At 43.1% G+C, this 21,592-nt stretch overlaps 1 protein-coding gene across 10 annotated transcripts in view; it reads right to left on the reverse strand.

Annotated features, from left to right (window-relative positions):
- RAB30 (RAB30, member RAS oncogene family) overlaps positions 1-21,592 on the reverse strand; it is a 71,140-nt gene that overhangs the window by 18,805 nt on the left and 30,743 nt on the right. Inside the window, exons 1-2 of one of the 10 annotated variants that reach the window (XM_036427911.2) lie at positions 10,476-10,486; positions 10,300-10,306 (exon numbers count right to left, since the gene is read on the reverse strand). The exons of 5 other annotated variants lie outside the window; for them this stretch is intronic. The gene's annotated coding sequence lies outside the window, so the exon portion shown is untranslated. Of the gene's footprint in view, positions 1-10,299; positions 10,307-10,475; positions 10,487-14,055; positions 14,074-16,024; positions 16,043-17,598; positions 17,618-20,677; positions 20,697-21,592 lie in introns of those variants that run through there. 4 more of the 10 variants (XM_036427913.2, XM_036427905.2, XM_036427907.2 and 1 more) reach the window with 4 other exon arrangements.

Here is a 21,592-nt window from a genome sequence, read left to right on the forward strand (position 1 = left end):
CTGGCAACCCCACCCAGGGAAAATTTGAGTCAGCAAGTCCAGTAAAAACAGAGGCCCTGAACACACACCAAGCTCACCCAGAAGCTGCGGAGGGAGATTTGCAGAGCATAAGAAACAGAATACGCCTTATGAAGCCAAACAACCGAACAGAGATAATAAAAAGGGGCAACACGTGACAGTGAAGAAGGCATTTCTGAGCTGGGGCTCTTTAGATGCTGGGCAACACTTGGGGACTGGGCTGGGTCTGGCATACAGGGCTCTGAAGGCGAAGTCTCTCCCTCCTGGACAACCCCAGCCGCTGTGGGCTTTCCTCCAAGTACATCTAGGTGCGTGCACCTGCCCGGTGGAGAAGGGAGTGCTCTACCTTCTACTGCCCCAACTGTCCTCGAGGACAAGAAGCGTGCTTCAACAAGACACTCGTGTCTGCATATCCCTCCGCTGTGCTCAAGATGCACACGCTGTAGTGAAAGCATTTGATCCATCTCTTGCTCTAACAAGGTTCTGTCTCAGGAAGCTCATTATTGCTTAATTACCAGAAGGCAATTACTAAACACTATTATAATCAACTGCTGCAAGCTCACTTGCTTAACACCGGCTGTTAATTTCATGTTATTGCAAGGTAATTATGCTCCTTGGCTAGGGGTGTCAAACACTCCCCTGTGCCATCCCTGCTCCTCACTTACTGGGCCATATTCTCCAGCTTTTTTATATGGTCCCTTACAGGGGACCTGCCAATATCTCATGGACTGGCTCTGATCATTCAATATACAGGTGAGGAAACTGAGGGTTTAGGTGACAAAGTGACTCACCCTAAATCGCACCCTAGGAAGTTGCTAGGTATCCTCTGTCTCCTAACCACCTGGAACTTCTCTGCTTGCTGGAACACACTATGTAGTCCCAGGTTCCTGAGAATGTGGACCATGATTTGAACACTTAATATGGGCCAGGAACTATGCTAAATGTTTTCCATATATACTCTTACTTAACCTTTTCAACAACTCCATCGGGTAATTATTATTATCCCCATTCCCATTATACAGATAAGGAAACTGAGCTTCCCAGAGATTAATTAATTTGGTCAAAATTAGAAAACTAGTGAGTAAAAGTACACAAATCAAAACCCACATCTTATAGGTAAATGTTAAATTGGAATTCTATCTCACTCTTTATGCTAAAATAAATTCCAGATAAATTAAAGATTTGGAATTTTAAAAATAAAAACATGAAAGTACTATAAAAAAAGCATAATATATACAGAAATCTTAAAGTGGGGATAACCTTCTAAAACTCACTCAAAATCAAGGCCAGAAGACAGGTATGGGGAACCTTTTTTCTGCCAAGAGCCATTTGAATATTTATAACATCATTCACAGGCCACCAAAATTATCAACTTAAAAATTAGCCTGCTATATTTGGTCAAACATTTAATTAACTCACCCCTAATGCCTTGGCAGAGCCAGACCAAAGACCAAATGATTCCTCAGGACTTATGCGGCCCATGGGCTGGACGTACCCCACCCCTGCCATAAAATAAATAGATTGACCAGTGACTAATTAAATCTTTTAAAAATTCTATATGGCATAACAACAAAAATGAACCGATTGAAATACATACAACCAAGGGCTAACTTCCTTAAATGCATAAAGAGTTCCTCCTACCAATCAGTAAGAAAAACTGAATAACACAACAGAAAAAAATGGGTAAAGACCATGAGCAGATAGTTTATAAGACAGAAAATAAAAGGGGCACTTACATATTTTTTTTAATGATCAGCTTCACTCTTAAGAGTAAAACAAACTCTATAAAATGTATCATTCATAATTGTACATTATAATCATAAGTTTTAATTGTAAATGTAAATTATAATTCATAATGAAAATCATAATGGATGTTTAAACAGAAACCATTTTTCATTGCAGATTGGCAAAGTTCATTCTGTATTGGCGAGACTACGGAACTATGGGCACTGGTACGCTGGTGGTGAGAGGTGTTAGGTTGAGGCAGGGGGGAAGCCCAGAGCTGATGCAAGCATCTGCAAGGTGGATGGTGACAAAGATAGCTGGCTAGCTGGCACCTTCCTAGGACCTTCCTAGACCCCTGGCCGGAGGCAGGAATTCCACACCTCTCATGCCCTCCGCCCTCCCCTCCCTAAACACTATAAAAGAAGTGCCTATGCCGCTTTTTGGCACGAACTTCCCTGGCCCACCCTTGGACCAGAGAGCTTTGCCCTGGAGCGCAGATTAAAACCTCCTCCCTTTTAATCGCCTGGATTCTGTGTCTTGCTTCTGCTTCGCAAACCTCTTAGCTGGGACCTTACAGGAGGTAAGTCAACGCCACCTCTATGGAGGGCAATGCTGATTTAAAACAGAAAGGCTATTACAACCCCTCTGACCAGCAATTCCACCTCTAGGAATCTATGCTACACTTACACTGACGCATGTGCACAAAGACACTTGGAGTGTCATTACAACAGCAAATATGAAACAGTCCAAAAGTCCAGCAGCAGGAAAATAGTTGTATAGTCTGTGGAAACTATACATCAACGTACCATGCAGCCTGCTATGGACATCTGTCATGTGCATTAAGTGAAAGAAGGAAGGTGGAAAGTGGTGTGCATAGTGTGAATAGGGGGCATATCATTATTTATCTGCGGAAGCATGAAGGCTCTTGGGAAGGATATGAAAGAAAACCAGCAAGTGTTTACTTCTGGGGATGCTGAGGTATCTAGTTTTTTCTAGGAAAAAAGATAACCTCCAAATCCTAAAAAATTATACTCTGCTCTTCTATTCAGTATACAGTAGTGCTTAATACAGAGAGGGACGCCATTTAAAAAAATCTGTTTGGGGTGCTCTGTTTCTCTGTTCTTTTCTTTGTCTGCTCTGCTGCACCCTTTCACATGACACTATCCCACCTAGACTCTGGATACCACTGCTTCCCTATTAAACCATATCTCAGGCCCTAGCCAGTTTTGCTCAGTGGGTAGGGCGCCGGCCTGCAGACCAAAGGGTCTCGGGTTTGATTCCAGACAAGGGCACATACCTTGGTTACAGGCTCCTCCCCGGCAAAGGACATCTGCAATGTGCATTAAGTGATCAGAGATTGTGCAGGAGGCAACCTTTTGATGTGTTCCTCTCACATCAATGTTTCCCTCTCTCTTTCACTCTCCCTAAAAATCAATGGAAAAATATCCTTGGGTGAGGATTTTAAAAATAAATAAACATAGCTCAGCACAGCAAGTCCCTACACCGCAGATTAATTCTTTCAGACCGATTTCCCTCAAAACCAAGTATCCGGTGTATGACAGCCAAAACCAAAGGGTAAAACAATAGTGTATCTATGTCACTGATAAAAGTAAAACTCTGGCACACGTGTATCATGCATTCCCGCTCTGAAATTACTCTCACTGGACTCTGACACAGAATCTTCCTCCAAGCACTCAAAAGAGTGAGGTGCCTCCAGCCATGCAGCATGCCAGCAACAACCAGAAGAGCATTCATGCTCCTTTGACACCAAATCAGAGCTGCTGCTAGGAAGGATGAATAAGGTCTGCAAAGATAATTCCCTGCTGAGCAAGGCCAAGGGCATAACCTCCAGGGAGGCTGGCATGGAGCCATCGATGAGAGGGAGCTCAAAAACAGCCCTTGGGGATATTTTTAAAGACATATAAAATAAACACTAAAAACAAAGTAGGCCTGAGACCTTCACAGTATTATTTTTAAAAAGCAAAACAATAAAATATCTTACTGTTCATAGTCTTTGTCTGCACTGTCTTTTATATTTTCCTATTTCCTAGACATACACAATACATTTGGGATACCAGACACATAAGGAAATTGAAAATTAAGCCGTGAAACAGCATTTCATCAGCATTAACCAAAGCAGATGTCTGAATCAGGTTGTTAAAGCAACAATGCTCTGTCACCTTCCAGAGGGAGCAGGTATCACTGCCTGGAGCACAGGCTGGCTCTCCCACAGAGAGGTGAGAGGAGAAGGGAGGATGGCTGCACTGGGTTCCCCCTGCACTAACTCCCCAGGCAGAGCTCATTGGTTTGGGTATGAAGCACCTGGGTGCAGGTGCTTGACAACGCATCTTGGGCGCTCCTGGAAATATTAGCACCTTGTTTCCTGGGGGAAAAGAAAATTACCCTTCCTACTCATTAATTGCTTCCCAAGATGGAGAGATTTTATCTGCAGATCATGTTTACTCAACTGATCTAAAAAAAGGCCCTTCCAGACCCAGCTTGCTGTTTCCGTACTCTGCACAAGCAGGCAAGGCTCCCTCTGTTGTCCTCCTCCAACAATAAACAATACCACCCATAAAGAACTGGGGAAGGAGGAGGGGGAGAGAGAAGGGGAGGTTGTTCCCTGGCCCTCCTTGTTGCTCTCTAAATCAGGGACTGTGTCTAATCTCTCCTCTGCAGAAGCCTTCCTGCGCCTGTCTGGCTGGACCGGAAGGGCCTTCTTATCAGCATCTTCAGTCTCCTCCCCGAGGCTGCGCACACAATGCAGCCTGGCCAAGTGGCCAGAGGTCAGGGCTGCAGCCCACAGTGGGACGCTAGGCCCACCAAGGACCGAGGTGTCTCCTCCGCCAGGAGACTCTCGCTCCAGCTGAACTCTTATCAGCTGTTTACGCAGATTCCCTCTGCACTGGAAGCAGGACAGAATGGAAGGGAAGAAGGTGTCCACGTGCTCTGGGACTCACATAGATGAGGATAAGATACAGGAATGTGCTTCCTCAAGAGAAAACTATCTGTCTACAGCCTAGGAGCTCTACACACACCAGCCCATTTCATCCTTGGGACAGCCCTGCTGGGAGGGCTTTCTTAGTCACTGTTACTATCCATAAGCTTTTATGTCTAAACAACACCTTAGGGTTGCAAGTGCTTTGCTCATTATCGTATCTGCATCTTGGCAAATTCCAATGTGGAAGACGAGGTGGATATTCTTTTTCAGCAGTCTGTCACCAAGGTCCACAGATTTTCTTTCAGAAATGTTGCTTGAATTCTCTCTCTGCTCCAGCTTGTCTCTACCACACCCACCTGGCTCAGGCCCTGGTCAGCTGTCACCCAGCCGGTCTCCTGTACACTTCTAACCAGGGGACGTATAACATGGCACAACTTTCCTCAATAGCAAGTTTTCGATTTTCATCAAACGCCTTAGCAATGTGCATCCTCTTTGACCTAGCAATTCTGCGTGGGGGACTTTTCCTAAGGAATGATTCCAAGATGTGCACAAAGATTTCTTCACAACAAAGTTCATTCCGGTATGCACACTGGAGGAAGGAGTAAACCGCCATCCAACAACAAAGAAGAAGTTATACTTTCATAGAGCCACACGATGTAACATGATGAAACATACTTGAAAGGAAATACATTTTAATTGATTTTTTAAGGGTGGGGGTGGGGGAGACAGGAAAGGAGAGAAATGGAAACATCAGTGAGAAAGAACCATCAAACTTCTGCCTCCTACACACCCCCTTCTGGAGTTGCAGGGGATGGAGCCTGCAACTTGGGCATGTGCCTTGACCAGGAATCGAACTGGGGATCTCAACCACTGATACACACCAGGAAATGCATTTAAAATGCTTACCTCCTTCTTTATGGGCTTATATCTTTCCTAAATTTTCTTCAATAATCATGAAATTTAGAAATAATACACTTTGTGGAAACACCAGTGACCAACCACTTTCAACTGGCCCTTCCAGAAATCATGATCTTTCTTGGTACAAGCCAAAGCCATCACAGAGTTCAAAGCTGTCATGCACTGAGCTCACTGCTGGGAAATCACTTTAGGGAAAGAACTGAACCAACTCAGAATGCTAAGTGAACAAAAATGCTCACTACGTCTTATCTAAGAGAATTGGAAACAATCCAAATGTCCAACAAGGGATAGTTCAGCGTGGAACATCAACACCCTGGAATGCAGGGCAGCAGTTAGAAATGCCAATTATGAAAACTATTCAGAAATATGAAATAATGTTGACAATGGGCTATAAAATAAAAAGAATACACAAAGCTGCACTTATCAAGACTTCGGCCATGAAAAATAAGCCTGCATGTGAACAAGGGCACTTCAAAAGTAAGAACATGTGTTGTGTTAGGATTATGGGATTCCAAGGAGCTTATTTTTTAAGTTTTTTCTATTTTTAAGTAGGTTTTTAACATTTTGCATGTACCACTGACATTTTTTTTAATGTAGAAAACATAGCACAGGAGAAAACAAATTACCAAAAGGAACACAATCACTGTCAGCATTTTTATATGCTTCTCCCTGTCTCTTTTTCCTGTACACTGGGTGGGTTTGTTTGGTTTTTATCATTGTAATCATGTTCAAGTTTTCTTAAAAGTAGTTAGAAAATCATTTTGATTTTTTTTTTTTTTTTTTAAAGAATCCATGAACTTAGCATAAGATCTGTATGAGAAAAACATCGTGGTGATTTTTTTCAAGTGCTATCAAGAGATCTGGCCCAATATAATGTCTGTAACAACAGCAACAACAAAGCAGAAATATTTCACCATTGTGACAGAATAGACAGATTGGTCAAAATTCCTAATGCGTGCAGAAAACCCTTAAGCCTATCTCAGTAGCCACAAACCAGGAGTGAGTGTTACTAAGGCTCATGTAGTTGGAAATTAGAAAGGGTTTTACAAGAGTGAAAACAGAAAGATGCAATGATGAACTATGTTTTCAGATCAGAAAAAGCTTGAAGGGAACAAATTCAACCTGTCATTGGGTCCAGAATATTTAACCTCTCTACATCTCTCACATTCACACTCTCCTGTGCACTTGCCCTGACCTTCATGGGGGCCAGCCTCTCACACCTGCGCTGCAGCTGCCCTGTGCTGCCTGCTCTCTCTGCCTTCTTCTCACTTCCCCTCTCATAGGCAGGCCTTCGTCACGCACAGGCCTGACGAACACTCATGCCACTCCTCCTGGGAGAGAAACAGGGACGGGGGAAATCACAATCTAAGCAGCACGTGGGCTCTGCAGCCCATGAGTGAGTGTGGGCCCTGAGAAAACTGAGAGGAGCAGCTGAGTCTGTGGTCACCACCGAGGGGCTCAGTTTCCACAGGGTGTGACATGCTTTTGTGCTTTTCACACACCAGGGCCCATTAACACAAGCCGACTATTCATCTCTTAGATGCACGTCTACCGAAAACTGCCCTCTGTTCCAGGGCTGGGGGAAAGCTGCTGTGTTGAGCTGACTCAGACATGAAATGCCACCGCTAACGTAGCAAAACTCACTCAGGCACTCCTCACTTCCAGGAGAAATGTACTTGCACTTTTGGCCTTAAATGCTTTTACTTTATTTTTTAAAATACATCTTTATTGATTTCAGAGAGGAAAGTAGAGAGAGAGAGAGATAGAAACGTCAATGATGACAGAGAATCATTGATCGACTGCCTCCTGCCTCATCAGTGATTGAACCCACAACAGAGTAGATACCATGTCTAGGAATCGAACCGTGACTTCTCGGTCCATAGATCACCACTCAACCATTGAGCCACACAAACCCGGTGGCCATGGATGCTTTTAGAAACCAACTCCTGTATAAGAGGCAATGGGATTCCACAGCAACCTTTCCAAAGAGTGAATCTGACCGTGTCATCTCCACATTTAGATCTGCTCTGCTGCTCCCTGGTGCCTATACAAAACCATTTGAAAGGAAGTCCAGTGCCCTGGTGATGAGAGTGAGCTCTGGAGCCAAGCTGCTTCAGTCTGTGCCCTGCCTCTGCCTTTGGGGGCTTTGGGGAAGTCCCCTATCATCCTGGTGCCTGAGTTTCTTTATTTGTAAACAGGGGTAATAACAGTACCTGTTCCAAAGGTGGTTGTGCCATTAAAGGAATTAATACAACTCAGCATGAAGGAGTGAACCTGGCACAGAGGAAGCACTCAAGAAATATTAGGTGTTGCCCAGGCAGTGTGGCACAATGGTTGAGCATCGGCCCATAAACCAGGAGGTTCAATTCCAATTAGGGCACATGCCTGAGGTTGTGGGCTCAATCCCCAGTAGAGGGAGTACTAGAGGCAGCCGATTGATAATTCTCTCTCATCATTGATGTTTCTATCTTTCTCTCCCTCCCCCTTTCTCCCTGAAATGAATAAAAATATATTTTAAAAAATAAATGTTAGGTGCTGCTCTTGACATTGTTACTGTTGGAGAAAGTTCACAGTCCCTTGCCGGGCACACAAAGCCATCCACGACTCAGCCCCTGCTCATCTCTCTGGCTTTGTTTCTCGTGACCTTTGAGTTGCCACCACTGCTGAGACCACAGAGCCACAGCAGGCTCCTAGAATGCGGAGCCTGAGGCAGGTTCATCCTCCACATCTTTACTCACTCGCCCATTCTCTCCCTGTTGGCTGGAGAGCAACCACACTTCTCTGAAGCCCTACTTCCCTCTCCATGTGCATCAGTCACCCGCGCCTTTGTGCCTCCACTATGTTCTACGGAGACTCTCTCCATGAGCACTTCATTTTCCTCACCGGTTTATGTATTCTGCTTTCCCCACTAGACCTTAAGGACAGAGGCTCCTAAGAATTCTTATCTGTGTCCCCATTGCCGGGCATTCAGTTGTCCCTAAATAAATATTTATTCAATAAACGCAAAAGAAAAAGTGATCAGGACACACAAAAAGCTGGAAATCCTTTTCAGAGAACCTAAACAACCAGAGAGGAAATCAAGCCCCAAAACACTTTGATCCTATGGAGGATTAATTGGCAAAGATCATATAACCAAAGAGAAGAAGGAAATTATAATTTCCCAAGAGAAAGCCAAACCTTGTTATAATGGAGTGTCTCTGTGTGCATGGGGAGGTAGGGGACAGAAGATACATTAATAATGGTTCTAAACTAGCTTATGTAGACTATTCATTGAATAATGCTTTTTAAAACTCTTCTTCAAAAAACAAAGAGTCATAGCTTCACTTTGTCCAGAGTACGGGTTATTTAAATAAAAAAATACTGCAGGGGGTGCAGACTGTAAGAAAGACAACTAACTAATCTTTGTACAATGTCTATGATGACCCAGATACTTAGAAAATCATAGTTTCCATTTATTAATCACAGAGTGCTCAACACAGAACTACTACTTTACATGTATTTTCAAATTAGATCATGCAAGTCCTCAACAACTCTGAGACACGAGTATTGGCCTTTCCATTTTACAGATAAGAAAGACATATTCACTCATTCCATCCATCTGTACTGAGCATCTGCTGTGAGTCAGTCAAGTCACTGGTCCAGGAACTATAGTGAAGAACAAGCAATGAATGAATGGGGAAATGATCATATACATAAATTAACAAGAAAAATATCAGATAGTGACAAGTGCTACTAGAGAATTAAAGTAGGAGGAAGGGACAGAGGCTGACTAGGTAGCTGTTGTAGACCGGATTGTCAGAGAAGGCCTCTCTGAGATGGCCATATTTAAGTTGATATTTAAATAAGAAAGAGCCAAGCACACAAAGATGAAAGAAAAACATTTCAGTCTGAAGTAACAGCTGCTACAAAGGCCCTAACGTGAGAATGAACATGACATGTTCCAGGAACCAAAAGTAATGGGGCTGGGTGCTTGGTCAATGAGAAGAGGCTGAGACTGACATGGGGCAGGTCAAAGGTCACATAGAAAACAGTGGCCTCAGATTTGGCAACATAAAGGTCATTAGTAGACACAGATAAGAATAGTCCTGGTAGAATGACAGGAAGAGATTAGAGTGAGAGGAAGAAGTCAAAGCAAAAAAACTACAGACAACTTTTAAGTTTTAATGAGAAGAAAAAAAACCTAGAAGATAGCTAGAGAAAAATATGTCAACAGAGTTTAAGATAAACAATAAACAAAATTAGAAAAGGTTTGGGATTTGTTATTTTGCTTTCCGATAAAAAATGTTAGAGCATGCTTCTTTGCTACCAATAATTATCCAAGGATGAGGATAAATTTAATGATGGTAAATTTAATAATTATGGACATAATTATAAGATCAAAGATCAAGTAGTGAGGTTTTTTGTTTGTTTTTTTGTGGGGTTTTTTTTGTGGGAGGGTTTGGGGTTTTTTTTTACGGAGAAGAAGGGAGAGGGATAGCTAGAAACATTGATGATAGAGAAACATCAATCAGCTGCCTCCTGCACACCTTCTATTGAGGATGTGCCTGCAACCTAGGCGCATGCCCTTGACCGGAATCGAACCTTTCAGTCCACAAGCTGATGCTCTATCCACTGAGCCAAACCAGTTAAGGCTATAAGACTAGTCTTAATGAAGCTAATAATGTGCCCTAGGGGGGAAAATTGTAGGTAGAGGAAACTGGGATACTAATCCAGGTGTGTTTTGACTCGAAGGTGCTTCCTCTTTCTACCACACCATTGACTACAATATAAACCAGGTAGTGCAAAAGCAGGTGCACGGTTGTTTTTATGGAAAATAAAACAATAATATTACAAAAATAAACTGTATTTTGCATACTCACAACAGTAAACCTACTTTTTCCCCAGCCTATATAACACAATAGTATTTGGAAAAATATCCCAACACCAACCTCTGAAGTGAATCATAACAGAGATGGAAGGAATATTTAGAGAAATAAAAGCCAATACAAACACACCTTCTTCTGTGTAAGCAAGCTCAATTTTCATTACCGCATTTTCACTTAAGTATCATTTATTGCACCTCTGGCTTTAGTCCTACTAACTATAGGACCCTCAGCTGTTGCCATTTTATGTTCATAGTGGGTTTGAAGAAAGGATGGGGACACTGAAATTAATCCCTGTACACTGTAAGGGAGATCTTTCAAGTGACTGCAATTAGGCAGTACAAAGATTTTTTAAATGCCAGTTGTGTATTTATAAGTCAGCTAAAGTGAAGATGGAAATTAAGGAACATGATCACTTTTGTTTCCTTCCTCTTTATATGGGTATCTGGAAAAGCAAGTGACATGCCGGTGTCTCTTGTTATGTTTCCCATGCTCATTCCTACTCTACCACATGGTGGCACAACCTCACCCCTCCAGCCCCATCTTTCTATCACCTGGCTTCCCACTCTCTGTTCTAGTTTCCCTTCTCCTTCAGGACAACATAAATGCCATCTCTCCCATGAAGTCCTCCTTGGTGTCTCCTTCTCTGAAGCTGATGGCACTAAGTTCTAGCTCTTGATCATATTAATGCTCAAAACTATTCTCTGATTCAAGTGTCAGAGTGAGAAAAACAGTACTTTTCAGTAGAAAATTCAATACAATCATTGGCTATGGTAACTTTGAGAGGTCGCTTAAGGAAGATTCAGATGGATTTGAGTTGAAATCATGGTTCTGTTCAACCTCTGACAAGCTGGGTAATCTTGGGCAAGTCATTTTCCGAGACTCAGTTACCCCATCTAGAAAATAAGAATAATACTACCTACTACCCACCACCTGAGTATTTATCCAAAATATATCAGATAGCTTGCTTTTCCGCTGAAAACTCTTCAATGGCTTTCCATGGTTTTCAAAATCAAGTCCTAAACTCTTCAACATGTTTAAAACATCATCTCAACTCATCTAGCCTCACTTCTCACCTAACTCACATTTCATACTCCAGTAACAATAAATTCCTCAGGATATTTCTCAGCCCACGCTATTTATTTAGATAGGTGGTTGGTTAGTTAGATTTGTGTAAGTATATGTTTATTTTTGGTCCCTTCAAACCCTACACTCTTGTTCCACCTTGCTCAGACATCACTCTCCCTGAAGCTTTCCTGGATTTGTCACCTTCCTGCCCGTTCTCCCGCCCATCCCCCCACCCCCCTACCCCCGCCCACTCCCCTACCCCCCGCCCACCCCATATACAGGTTATGTTCTCCCATGATACCCTAGCCACAGCTTAATCACTGCAGTTACCCACTGTTTACAATTATTTATTTATAAGACTATCTACTCCATAAAACGGGGGTCCCTTCAGGGAAAGGCCTGAGTTTTTAGTCATCTTTGTGTCCCCAACACAGTGCCTGGTATATACAGGTACTTATTCCTTCTTCGCTTTTCTGATGCTCCGTTTCTTCATCTATGAAATGCGAAGAATATTACCTACTTGAAAGGTTAGGGTTAAGGTTAAGTATTCAAAGCTGACCTCAGGATGGCTGGCATACAACCAGCCTTCAGCACATTTGATTAATGTTCTCAGCATCTCCTGATTGAGCATCTCCTGATTGAGCTTTCCGAGTCTGTCCTTCAGGACCAAGCTCTATGCTGGCCCTGTGCCCTTGCTGTGAGCCCTCTCCCCATCCATATCCCTCAGCAATGAGAGTCCCACTCGGCCACTGCCCTCTGGACTTTGCGGATGACTCAGCTAGGACACCAAATGCAAATGATTCTTGAGCACCTTTGGACAAGGCAATGTCCCCGATGCAGTGGAAGTGATACAACGTGTATATAGAATTTATGTAGGGAAAAGGTTGGGGAGGAATCAGACAAATGAAGACAGTGCGATTCAGAAAAGGAAAAGGGTATATATCTCTGGGGGAGAGAGAAAGCCTTGGAAGAAGTGGCATTTAAACTAGACCTCAAAGGATCAATTTAAGCTGAGGGGCTATCTCCAGAGTTGTATGTGTGGTCTGCAAAACACAAAACTCAAATCACCTGCTCATCAGAAGAAAAGTAAATTTAGGGCGCTAGCCAGTTTGGCTCAGTGGAATGAAGGATCCTGTGTTCAATTCTGGTCAGGGGCACATGCCCAGCTTGTAGGCTCGATCCCCAGTAGGAAGCGTGCAGGAGGCAGCCCATCAATGAGTCTCTCTCATCCACTGATGTTTCTATTTCTCTCTCCCTCTCCCTTTCTCTCTGAAATAAATAAGAATATACTTTAAAAAAAAAAAAAGAAAAGTAAATTTAGGGAATTCTGCCTACTACATAGCCCTCTAAGAGACCCACAACACACAGTAGCAAGGCTCTGAGAATTCTTGAACTAAGAAACTCTATTTAACTTTGTTGAATTCACACCCCAACTTTGACCACAAGTTCTCTACTTCTTTCCCTCTGGAGGATTACTGCATCTTGAGGAACAAAGGTTAAGAAAAAAACAGGTTAAGTGTTACCCTTGCAAAGTTATATTTTGCAATAGGACCTCTCATAGATAACCCCTTAACACCAAATCTTTAAGTACTGTAATCAGTAATTTTAAAAATTCTCCTGGCATTTTGCTCAAAGGGAAAAAACAATGGAAGGCTGTGCAGAACTAAGTAGCTGTCAAACCAGCAAATGCCTGCCCTGTCCAGGGTGGCTCAGTTGATTGGAGCACCCTCCTGTGCACCAAAGAGTCACAGCTCTTTCCCTGGTGGAGGTGCATATGGGATGCAACTGATGTTTTCCTCTCTCTCTAAAATCAATAAAAAGCGCCAAAACCGGTTTGGCTCAGTGGATAGAGCATCGGTCTGCGGACTTAAAGGTCCCAGGTTTGATTCCAGTAAAGGGCATGTACCTTGGTTGCAGGCACATCCCCAGTAGGGGGTGTGCAAGAGGCAGCTGGTCGATGTTTCTCTCTCATTGATGTTTCTAGCTCTCTATTCCTCTCCCTTCCTCTCTGTAAAAAATCAATAAAATATATTTTAAAATAAATAAATAAATAAAACCAATAAAAAGCATTTTCTGGTGGGGGGTGGGAGGGGAGGCATATCCTCAGATGAGGGTTAAATAAATAAATAAATTGCCCATCCTTAAAAGAAAACAAATACCCTCCTTCTCCAGTTGTGAAGTTAGACCACAAGCCTTTCTTTCTTTAATGTAATTTTTAAATTTCTTTTTCCATCACCATTCATCCCCCCTATCTTCCACTCCCCCCCCCCCCCCCCCCCCCCCGCCGTATCCCTGGACACACACACACACACACACCAGCCTTTCTATCAAGGGAAACAACAAGGCATCTCTGACAAAGTCCATTCCTTCTTTGGTAGGATGTTTACACTCCAATAGCCACCCTCCCTCCCTCCCTCTCCAACCTGCTGACTAAGTAAAAAACACCAGACTTGAAAGCAAAGGGAACAGCATTGCATAACAGCAAGACACCAGACAAGGCATGTTTTGCTCCTTAATATTTACCAAACGGTGGTGTCAATAAAAGGCGAGAAGGAAAGGGGCATTGTCTGCTGCCTGTCCCCACCCTGGGTGTTCAGCAATCCCGTCTGTGAGTGAACAAATGTGCACTTGGCAGCGAGGCATTGTGCTCATGATTCAGAGACAAACAGACGCAGTCCTACCCACAACCCCGGCTTCTCGGGGAAATAGGCAGGTAAACAAACTGCAATGCAGCATGCAAAGTGCAAGCAAACAATTCTGTAATAAGAGGTGAGCACAAAACGCTAGCAAGGCACAAATGCGGGACTCCTTCACTTCGCCTAGTCTCAAGGTCAGAAGGAAGGCGAGGTAAAAGAAGAGGAGTCCCCTTAGTGCTCAGAAGATTGAAAATGAGTTGTGAAGGCAAATAAATCTAAAGATACATAAGTAAATGAAATAGGGCTTGAGTAGATCAGGGTAGGATAGAACACCAGGGTGGGGAGGGGTCGCGTTAGGGGGAGCTGATCTTTCTAAGCCTGCAGCACATGGAACAGCTGCATCTATAATAATTTCACTTGTTCCTGAAACCCACAGAAAGTTGGTGGAGTGTTATTTTTTTTTTCTTAATAACAAAACCGTGCAAGTACAGGGAAAAAGGAGACTGGCTTAGCAGATTCAAGAATTCTGAACCCTAAGCCAGATGCAGGGAAAGCTGAGAACTGAGCCGATTTAAACCACAGAATCCTTCCAGGCCTGGGACTGGCAGTCCCGTGTACTGAGGGGCGTAGGATGCTACGATGACTAAGATAAGAGTGAAAGCAGCTGGAAAGCAGTCCCTGTGTCCTCTCCCCACTTGCAGAATGCTGGCTGCTTAGTCTCCAGAGAGAATAAACAGAAATGCCCAGTATTTGCTTTATAACCATCTGGGAGAAGGGGCTGGGGGATACAGTTGAAACACAAATGTCGCCGAAACCGGTTTGGCTCAATGGATAGAGCGTCAGCCTTCGGACTGAAAGGTCCCAGGTTCGATTCCGGTCAAGGGCATGTACATTGGTTGCGGGCACATCCCCGGTGGGGGATGTGCAGGAGGCAGCTGGTCGATGTTTCTCTCTCATTGACGTTTCTAGCTCTCTATCCCTCTCCCTTCCTCTCTGAAAAAAAAAAAATAAAAAAAAAATATAAAAAAAAAAAAAAAAAAAGAAAGAAAGAAAGAAAGAAAGAAAACACAAATGTCCATGAAGTGATCACTGGTGAATGTGGATGATGGGAACATGGGGGTTCATATTGTATATTCCATAATAAAAAGTAAGAGTATCTCTGGTCCAGAAGGACCCAGTGCGTCTGAAGGGAAGCATAACAAAGGGCATGTGTCTATACAGGTGGAGTGCCTCACACCCTCCTGACTACCAGACATTGTCGGGTAGAGCCACACACTGCAAAGAGGAGCGGAAGACTCCTCCCGGGTAAATGCAAAAATCTAGGGAACCTGAAGATGCTGCCTCGGGGGCTCCCCAAACAGCCCAGCCCAATCATGCTACAGGAAGGCTTCGAGTTAATCATCTCCATCCCATACTCAGTTTCCTGACAGCTCATTTTTCTTTCTTTTTTTGACAACTTTATTAAGACAGAGCTCACATAATCAATTCACTTTCTTACAATGTACAATTCAATGGTAGTTAGTATACTCACAGAATGTACAACCATCACCACTGGGATAGTTTATTAAGATATAATTCACATACTCAATTCACTCTTCTAAAGTGTACAAGTCAGCAGTGTTTAGTATATTCATAGAGTTGTACAACCATCACTACCATCAGTTTTAGAACATTTCATCACTGCTCCCCCCAAAGAAAACCCTATACACATTAGCAGTCACTCTGCAATTCAGCTACTCTCCAGTCCCAGGCAACTACTAATCTGTTTTCTGTCTGTATAGATTTGCCGATTAGACATTTCACATAAATGAAATCACACACTGTGGGGTCTTTTATGAGTGGCTTCTTTCACTTACCATAATGGCAAGATCTTGACAGCTTTTATTTACACACACACACACCCTCCCGCAATCAGGAGCAACACAGCCAAGGATCACATTCAGAGTGACATCTTGGGAAAGCGTCTAATAAAGACACAGACCACAGTAAACACAAAAAGAGCAACTTGAAGGAAACAGATACTATGTGGGAGGGGGAGAGTGCCATTAATATTCTCACAAAAAGGAAGTAAAACTGCCTCCATGAAGTGAAAATAGGATACTATAAAAAGGAAACACTTAGAGAGGAAAAAAAAAAAAGCTCTTAGAAATTGACAACTTAATAGCAAAAGTAAAAAAAAAAAAAAAAAAAAAAAAAAAAACTCAATAAAAGGATTAAAAGATAAAGTTGAGGAAATCTGCTAGTGTAGTCAAAAGACAAAGATAAGGAAAACAGAAGAAAGTTAGTACTCTAGAGCAGTGTTTCCCAAACTTTTGACATATGTGTACCCCTTCTATAATTTATGTAACGCTGAGTAGCAGCCCTCATACTCATGAGAACGTAGAATTAGGTGCAGCTAAGCACGGTGCAGTGCATATCCCCACCAAACTCTGGTGCAGTGCATATCCCCACCAAACTCTGGTGCAACGCATACCCCCACCAAACTCTTCCTGAACCCCTGGGGGAAACACTGCTCTAGAGCAAGCATGTCAAACTCACAGCCCACGGACCACATGCCTCATTTATTTGGCCTGTGTTAGCCTTTGAGTTTGACATGCTTGTTCTAGGAAACCAGTACAGGGTATCTCCTATCAGAATAAGATAAATTCCCTAGAGAGAACAGAAAAAAGAAAGGAAAATCATGATGAATCAATATCATTCGACGAAACTGTGAAGAACGGAGGAATGCACGTTGCCAGGTTGAAAGGACCCAGCACACCGGACACAACGTGAAATGACTGTGAAATTGCAGAAGAGAAGATTCTACAAGCTGGAGGATGTCCTTCACCACGTGGTAAACAAGAGTCAGAGGATCTAGTAGAGACAAGCAACTGAGGACCCCAAGACTCCAGGGAGAGTCTCCAGGGAGACACACTGAGGATGGTCATCACCACCAACCCCTCTGCCATTAAACCCTCTTTAGTCTAAATATTTAAACTGTGTGATTATAAAATTTTCAAACATACTCAAAAGAGAACCTCAATACCCATCACCCAGATTCAACAATGATGAACATTTGGCCTGTTTACTTGATCTATCCTTTATTCTCTCATTCTTTAAATATTTTAAAACAAATTCTAATCATTTCATTTCAACCTATGTACTTCTAAACCCATCTCTACATTACCCATTTTCTAACATCACAACACTAGAAAATTAACAATAATCCCTTGATATTAGTCCATAATAAAATTTCCCCAACATCTCAAAAACAGCTTTACACAGGTAGAGTGTTATGGGCTAAATTGTGCCCTACACACACACACACACACACACACACACACACACACACACACCGGGTCTGCATGTGCATAGAGGGATAACCATGTACAGTGATAGGAAAAGGGCAATCATTTGAAAGCCAAGGACAGAGACTTCAGAGAAAACCAACCTTGACAGCGCCTTGATCTTGGGTTTCCAGCCAACAGAACTATAAGAAAATAAACTTTTCTTGTTTAAACTACCCAATCTGTGATATTTTGTTATGCTATATAACAAACTAACACAGAGACTATCCAAATAAAAACAAGATCTATATATTACATTTGAAAATGTCCCATGCAGCTGAAACTGGTTTGGCTCAGTGGATAGAGCAACGGTCTGCGGACTGAAAGGTCCCAGGTTCGATTCCGATCAAGGGCATGTACATTGGTTGTGGGCACATCCCCGGCAGGGGGTGTGCAGGAGGCAGCTGGTCGATGTTTCTCTTTCATCGACGTTTCTAGCTCTCTATCCCTCTTCCTTCCTCTCTGTGGAAAATCAATAAAATATATATTAAAAAAAGAAAGAAAGAAAATGTCCCATGTGCACTTGAGAAGAATGTATATTCTGTAGCTTTGGGGAATGTTCTGAAGATGTCAATTAGTTCCATTTATTCTAGAGTCTCATTTAGGATTGCTGTTTCCTTGTTGATTTTTTTGTCTAGAAGATTTATCCAGTGATGTCAGTGGGGTATTAAAATTCACTACTATAAATATATATAACACATTTGGTTATCATTCCTAAATCACATTATTTTTTTCATGCCATTGACTTCATGCAGAGACCAAATCAGTTGTTCAACACTAGATTTATGTGTTTGGTTCCTTGGAGTGTAATTTAACTTGTCATCCTTTCCCCTGTATTCCCAATAAATTAAAGTCAGCTCTATAGGTTTGATCAGGTGGAAGAGTCAACTTTTACGTAAGAATATTCCATAGGTGGTACTATATACTCTCTTTTGAACCTGACAAATTATGGTAAATAAACTTGGTCCAGATTCTTTCCTATTTGCCTTACAATGTGCTGTTGAAGTATCTTGCTTGTCCCCTCCCTGCTGTCTTTCTGGTTAGCTGATGGCGTTCACTTCATCCCACAGAGAGCTAGAGATAGGCCATAGAGAGACTAGGAGTAGAAAAGACAGAGCAGTCCACTCTCTGTGATCATACCCTACCAGAAGATTTGGAAACACCCTAAGTGCCCATCAGCAGATGAGTGGATTAAAAAACTGTGGTACATCTACACAATGGAATACTACACCGCTATAAAAAAGAAGGAACTTTTACCATTTACAACAGCATGGATAGAACTAGAGAGCATTATGCTAAGTGAAATAAGCCAGTCAAGAAGTAAATATCACATGATCTCACTCATATGTGGGATATAATGATCAACATAATTTGATGAACAAAAATAGATCCAGAGACAAATGTCAGGGGAGGGGAGCAGGCGTTAGAGAGCAACCAAAGGACTTGTATGCATGTATATTAGCATAACCAATGGGCAGAGACACTGGGGCGGTGGGGGCTTGCGTGGGGTGGGAATGGCTGGGGATAGGGTCAATCAGGGGCTGGGGGAGAGGAGGAGGGAAAGGAAACATATGTAAACTTTAGACAATTAAAAAAAAATTAACATTTAAACACCAAGTCCTCTTTACTCAATTCACTGTCAAACTCAGAGAACTGCTACCCAATTTCCATCTCCTTGGGCTATGAGGGTATCAGCCCAACATACCCTCAGAAAAATGATTAGACCAGACTGATCTCATTCATGAATGTAACTAACATTCAAGGACCCTCTGACAGCTGCCAGGAAACTCCTGTCTGCCTCAAGAGCAAGTCTGTCATCAAGAGTAAGTTGTAAAAGGGTTCCCAGCTCAGCTATGTCTGCCTCCCCATTTGTATTTAAGACTTTGCCAAATTCAAGCTCTGCTGTTATAGATGGGGGTCCCTTACACAAAGGCTGCTGAGCAAGACCCTTTAATCAGCCTGTTCCCCACCTTCAACTTCCTCTCGTCTTCAGGGCCACTGTGATCTGATGGGTGTGTGAGGCTGAGAAAACAGCACAACCAGCTCCAGCGCACAGTCATCGCCAATGGAGCAACCCCGAAAGACAGCCAGAGAATTTTAATGAAAACCAGAAAACGCCAGGCCGCAAAGTCCAACTGCAGTTCAGGCCTGCCAGCCCCTCCTCCTGCAGCTAAGAATCCCTGAGCCAGCATGGCCCCAAAAAGCAGGGAGAAAAATCCATTTAGCATTCAGCAACCTCCCACAGCAACCACTTTCCAGGGTCATTTAGGTGAGAGGCAAGGCACATGCTAAATGCAATAGGACCCAGAGTCCCTGAGAGGCACAGGGTGTGGCAGCAGCAGATGAGCCAACAGATTATGAAACAGTCATTTATAAAAAAATTAAAAAGCGCCTCTTTCTGCCAATGCTGTCTGAATACAGCTGCATTCAAGGCTAGTGAAGAATCTTAACAAGCTTAAAGGGACCGTATTTCAGACACTCAAGAACCAAAGGTGAGGGAAAAGAATTTTTTGAGCACTTACCATGTGTCAGGTGCTTTTTATCTCATTTTACCTTCACTGTGTGGTGGGAATTATAAACTGCATATAACCGATAAGAACACTGACTCAGAGGTTAGATAACTTGTCCAAAGCACACAGCTGGCAGGGGTGAACCAAGACTCAAAGTTCAGTACGGATGCAGCTCATCAGAAATAAACGCAGAATACTGACCTGTCCTGCCAGATAAAAAGAATCATCATGCCGAAACCCGTTTGGCTCAGTGGATAGAGTGTCAGTCTGTGGACTGAAAGGTCCCAGGTTCGATTCCAGTCAGGGGCACGTGCCTTGGTTTCAGGCACATCCCCAGTAGGGGGTGTACAGGAGGCAGTTGATCGATGTTTCTAACTCTCTATCTCTCTCCCTTCCTCTCTATAAGAAATCAGTAAAAAAGTATTTTAAAAAAAAAGAATCATCATTTACTGAACATGATCTGTTGGCCTATAACTAAGCTAAGATTTTTGCATGCACTGTATCATCTCATCCTCACAGCAACCAAATAAGCTAGGATTATTATTATCTTCATTTTCAGTGAGGAAACTAAGGCTGGATGTTAAATAATTTGGCCAAGGTCATAACTTGGCCAGGATTTGATCCTAGGTCTGTCTCAGTTTAGACCCCCCACCCCCCATGTTAAAACACTCACCCTAAGAGCCTACAGAGGGTAATCCCCGAGGCCATCATTCCAAGCCAGCAAGTTGCATGGAAACTTCTGCCCCCTTCCCAGCAGGTAAGCCATGTGCCAGGGTTCCCCTGTAATTCCTCCTGTAGTTCCTCAGTGGCGGCACACACTCACTGGCTCGGGTTAGGCTGCCAGTGACGGTTTCCCCTTCCCATGACCTGTGGGCTCTGTGGGCACTGCACATGTGAAGGAGAAGGCTACCACCATGGTCCTGAGATGCTTGTGAGTACAGAAGCCGACAGCTCCCTTCTGCAGGCTCTGCTCCACAGACCCACACACCTCACAGCAACCTCCACTCCTCCACCTCCTGAAAAACAGCTCACAGGCTATTTGTATTCTTAACAGGACACCGTGTGCCTCCTGTTAGGTAACTATGATTTCCCAAGGGAGGCAACCATCTAGACAGAGCATCCCAATCCATCTTGACAAGAGATTGACCACAAGGTCACATGTGAGCATTTAGTTTGGGGGGCTGTGTTCAGTGGCCCAGTGAAGGCACTGGGCTTGGCGCCCCTGGGTTATCAGACTGAGCATCACTCGGCACAACTGATATCCAGGGTTAGCACTGTCTTTCCAGCCAGGCAAGCATTACGTCAGAGGAGTCACAGGCATCTCTCACCTGACTGTGAGTCACACACATAGGAACACTATGTAAACAGTTCCATTAATCAGGCTGAAACTTCACAGAACTCCTGTACACGTGCTCAGAATTAAGCCCCAGGCTTTGAGATGGAATGGACACTAACGTGTGCCAGGAAATGTGACAGGTACATTCACAGCTGATACCTTCATTAATCTTCATAACATTCTGTGAGGTAGATAAGATTGCTAGTATACAGGTGCAGCAACAAAAGCCCAGAAGTTAACATAATTTTCTCA

This window comes from Pipistrellus kuhlii, unplaced genomic scaffold (assembly GCF_014108245.1).
Source record: "Pipistrellus kuhlii isolate mPipKuh1 unplaced genomic scaffold, mPipKuh1.p scaffold_m20_p_9, whole genome shotgun sequence".
Lineage (NCBI taxonomy): Eukaryota > Metazoa > Chordata > Mammalia > Chiroptera > Vespertilionidae > Pipistrellus > Pipistrellus kuhlii.